General features: G+C 54.0%; 1 non-coding gene across 1 annotated transcript in view; it reads left to right on the forward strand.

The window, feature by feature from the left end:
• Positions 1 to 3,423: 3,423 nt before the first annotated feature.
• Positions 3,424 to 5,000, forward strand: part of LOC124731259 — a 1,909-nt gene continuing 332 nt past the window's right edge. Inside the window, exon 1 of the ribosomal RNA XR_007008228.1 lies at positions 3,424 to 5,000. This exon is cut by the window's right edge and continues 332 nt beyond it. This is a non-coding gene — a ribosomal RNA (small subunit ribosomal RNA).

A 5,000-nucleotide genomic window follows, 5' to 3' on the forward strand; every position in this document is an offset into this window, starting at 1 on the left:
GCACCCAATCTCCAGTGGCTCTGCCGCACGAAGCCGTGGACCGGCAATGACGCCACCCGCACCCGTTCGTGCACCACCCCAACCGCCAAACTCGCACCTCCAGCGGATGAACGGCGGACGTTTCCCGCACTCGTAAAGTGCAATCCACCCCTATAACTTGCGTTTCATGAAGAGTTATTTCCAATATGCGACATTCCCGCTGTCCGTATACATGAGCCGCGACCTGTACCACTTACGAGCGAGAGACGCGATCGCGTTGCTCACTGTACGGCGTCCGATACCGAGCCATCAGCATGTCGGTCCCCATGCGCGTTGCACTCGCACTCGCAGTCGCAAAAACGTGGGGCAAATATATTACGCGGAAGAGTTATAACAGACCGAGCCCCACTGCATGGGGGGAGTCTTTGTCACTAATGTACACAGATGGAACATTTTGGACTGGAACCAGATTACCCGTACACACGGCGCTGATTAGTAATCAATGCAGAGCCATCAAACTACAGCAAATATACACAACTGTCCGTATACATGCTGAAAGAGTCTGCCCAAAATGGGAACCACACGTCAGCCAGACACTCTGATCACGCACCACTCTCTGCTTCTAACAGGCGCACATACAATATGTAAGCACCAGCATGGAACAACATCCAGTGCATCTTCTCCGCCACATTACACAATCCACACTATCACAACCAGACCAGGAGGTCCGTGCGGAAAATACAATATCCCAGCCTTTCGACATCCACCATTGCGCAGACCAGGCACCAACACCCACACATGTCCTATACAACGGTGCACCCAACATCACAATAGTACCTCCTGTCACAGCGCACAAACAATGACATGAGTCAAAGACACAGGTCTCACACAAGCATAGAATTGGAGCGCCGCCTCTAATAAGCCAAAGGTGCATCCTGACGTGACAAATCTGATCATGTCACAAGCATTCACTTACTATAATCACTATCAACGAACCTGCCGCCCCCGCCCCCCCCCCCCTACACCTTTCCGTACAACAACGTGTAACCTAACCTAACCTAACCTAACCTATGTTGTACCTTAACCTAACCTATGTTGTACCTTAACCTAACCTATGTTGTACCTTAACCTAACCTATGTTGTACCTTAACCTAACCTATGTTGTACCTTAACCTAACCTATGTTGTACCTTAACCTAACCTATGTTGTACCTTAACCTAACCTATGTTGTACCTTAACCTAACCCATGTTGTACCTTAACCTAACCCATGTTGTACCTTAACCTAACCCATGTTGTACCTTAACCTAACCCATGTTGTACCTTAACCTAACCCATGTTGTGCCTCAACCTAACCCATGTTGTGCCTCAACCTAACCCATGTTGTGCCTCAACCTAACCCATGTTGTGCCTTAACCTAACCCATGTTGTGCCTCAACCTAACCCATGTTGTGCCTTAACCTAACCCATGTTGTGCCTTAACCTAACCCATGTTGTGCCTTAACCTAACCCATGTTGTGCCTTAACCTAACCCATGTTGTGCCTTAACCTAACCCATGTTGTGCCTTAACCTAACCCATGTTGTGCCTTAACCTAACCCATGTTGTGCCTTAACCTAACCCATGTTGTCGCCTTAACGTAACCCACGTTGTCGCCTAAACCTGCTCTGTAATTGTTATACGACTCGTTCAATTACTGTAGTGTTGCCCACCCGCAACCCTCGCAATATAGTTCGCTACTCGCACTGCCCGCACCCCTGTGTATCGCTTCATGTTAAACACCTTGCAAGTCTTGCTCACTTTCCACATGCTCCTGCTGTACACTGTAATGTGGATGGCAGCAGGACGTACATGCCGCCCCTCCCCACGTCCCCACCTTGCCCCCTGCCTTCGCAAGCTGGTTGGTGAGAAGTTTGCATGTTCAATGCCCTTCGCATGCGACGTACTCAGGCTACGTTGTGGTGCGGCCTGTGTCAACTGTCCGCTGATGTCGTACGCGTGAACCACAATCTGTACTGCACATTCGTCCTTATGTACTGAATGATACATCGTGGCACATGTGTGACCGCACAACGACTGCGCCCAAAAACGGCGGACCATACAGTGCAAATATTGTGCACGCAGCTACGTGTCGTCTCCCTATGAGAGCTGGATTGCAGTGTGGTACGCCATAGAGACGTGTGGGAGGAACGGACGCCGTGGATGGCGATCAGCATGAGCTGTCTGTTGATGTATTCGGACCTAGTCGTCTCTCCTCACACACCGTGATGGCATGGTGCACCGCGTTCCATATCTGCGACATGCTACAGAGGCCGGTTGACAGTCGTTCGAGCAATGGACATCGCATACGTACGGGGGCCACCTTCCACGTATTGTCTAGGCGTGCACATTTTGTTGCGTGTATGTGGGCAGACGTAGTGTGGCGTGACACCTGACACAGGCATGCAATAATCGTTGAAGTTGCAAATGGCGATGGACGCCTGCGTTTTCTGGTGAAGTTACGCAAATGAACAAATGGTAACCTGTTGTGGTGCGGTTGTTCTCGCTAGGGGTGAATCGGTGATGGCGACGATAGGTTGAGGTACTAACCGGTTGTTCCAGCGATACCCACCATGCCGACGAAACTGAACGGCATCTGGGTGTGAAGCGATACGCGGCGGTGGCTGGGTGGGACCGTCCCCGGCCGGTGAGGGGGCGCCTCCCGGCGTGCTGGCCGCGCGGTGCGTGGGCGCACGCGCTACAGCCGGCTGGTGGGGGCGGCCAGTGGCAGGCGCGCCGGCCGACGGACGCGGCAGGCGTCGCAGCTGCGCGCCGGCGCACCCTGCGCGCGGCGCCGTGCGGCCAAAGTAGGTCCTCGCGGGCCCGGTGCGAAGCGCGGTGGACATCTTCAGTGTGCTGGTCCGATTGAGGACTGTGTGCGTTGAGGATGCGCCGCCGCCCGGCGCTCGGCGCCGCGACGCCGTCTGCTGCTCGGTCGCCCCAGCGGTTCTCGCTGGTGGTTTGTATCGCAGCTGTGCGGATGTGTTGGCGCGTGCGCTGTGCTGGGAGAGTTCGCTTCGGCACCCAAGTGGGGCTTTTGTCCTTCTGTGGCGCTGGCGTTGGAGCTGCCGGTCACCGTAGGTGGCGCGTGTTGTCTCCCGCCGGCAATGCCACGACAGCACGCTCCCGGGCCTCTGTCGGCAGCGGCAAGCTCAGTTGGGAGCACGGGTGGTCGCACCGAAAGCGTCTACTCGCCTAACTCCGGGCGATTGCGCCTCTCTCGAACCCGACCAAGTACTTGGGACGGCGCTGCGCGCCGCCGGGACCTGAGAGGGTTTCGAGGTGTATTGTGCAGGGGAGCTCAGCCTCCTCCTGTTTGCAGAATGATTGAGCGGACGCTTGCGTGTTCGCGCGGGCCCCCGGGACACACTCCCGGGCGGCCGGCTGCTCAGCTCTAGTTGACGCAGCTCCCTGGTTGATCCTGCCAGTAGTCATATGCTTGTCTCAAAGATTAAGCCATGCATGTCTCAGTACAAGCCGCATTAAGGTGAAACCGCGAATGGCTCATTAAATCAGTTATGGTTCCTTAGATCGTACCCACGTTACTTGGATAACTGTGGTAATTCTAGAGCTAATACATGCAAACAGAGTCCCGACCAGAGATGGAAGGGACGCTTTTATTAGATCAAAACCAATCGGTCGGCTCGTCCGGTCCGTTTGCCTTGGTGACTCTGAATAACTTTGGGCTGATCGCACGGTCCTCGTACCGGCGACGCATCTTTCAAATGTCTGCCTTATCAACTGTCGATGGTAGGTTCTGCGCCTACCATGGTTGTAACGGGTAACGGGGAATCAGGGTTCGATTCCGGAGAGGGAGCCTGAGAAACGGCTACCACATCCAAGGAAGGCAGCAGGCGCGCAAATTACCCACTCCCGGCACGGGGAGGTAGTGACGAAAAATAACGATACGGGACTCATCCGAGGCCCCGTAATCGGAATGAGTACACTTTAAATCCTTTAACGAGTATCTATTGGAGGGCAAGTCTGGTGCCAGCAGCCGCGGTAATTCCAGCTCCAATAGCGTATATTAAAGTTGTTGCGGTTAAAAAGCTCGTAGTTGGATTTGTGTCCCACGCTGTTGGTTCACCGCCCGTCGGTGTTTAACTGGCATGTATCGTGGGACGTCCTGCCGGTGGGGCGAGCTGAAGGCGTGCGACCGCCTCGTGCGTGCTCGTGCGTCCCGAGGCGGACCCCGTTGAAATCCTACCAGGGTGCTCTTTATTGAGTGTCTCGGTGGGCCGGCACGTTTACTTTGAACAAATTAGAGTGCTTAAAGCAGGCAAGCCCGCCTGAATACTGTGTGCATGGAATAATGGAATAGGACCTCGGTTCTATTTTGTTGGTTTTCGGAACCCGAGGTAATGATTAATAGGGACAGGCGGGGGCATTCGTATTGCGACGTTAGAGGTGAAATTCTTGGATCGTCGCAAGACGAACAGAAGCGAAAGCATTTGCCAAGTATGTTTTCATTAATCAAGAACGAAAGTTAGAGGTTCGAAGGCGATCAGATACCGCCCTAGTTCTAACCATAAACGATGCCAGCCAGCGATCCGCCGCAGTTCCTCCGATGACTCGGCGGGCAGCCTCCGGGAAACCAAAGCTTTTGGGTTCCGGGGGAAGTATGGTTGCAAAGCTGAAACTTAAAGGAATTGACGGAAGGGCACCACCAGGAGTGGAGCCTGCGGCTTAATTTGACTCAACACGGGAAACCTCACCAGGCCCGGACACCGGAAGGATTGACAGATTGATAGCTCTTTCTTGATTCGGTGGGTGGTGGTGCATGGCCGTTCTTAGTTGGTGGAGCGATTTGTCTGGTTAATTCCGATAACGAACGAGACTCTAGCCTGCTAACTAGTCGCGTGACATCCTTCGTGCTGTCAGCGATTACTTTTCTTCTTAGAGGGACAGGCGGCTTCTAGCCGCACGAGATTGAGCAATAACAGGTCTGTGATGCCCTTAGATGTTCTGGGCCGCACGCGCGCTAC

This window comes from Schistocerca piceifrons, unplaced genomic scaffold (assembly GCF_021461385.2).
Source record: "Schistocerca piceifrons isolate TAMUIC-IGC-003096 unplaced genomic scaffold, iqSchPice1.1 HiC_scaffold_1277, whole genome shotgun sequence".
NCBI classification, from domain to species: Eukaryota; Metazoa; Arthropoda; class Insecta; order Orthoptera; family Acrididae; genus Schistocerca; species Schistocerca piceifrons.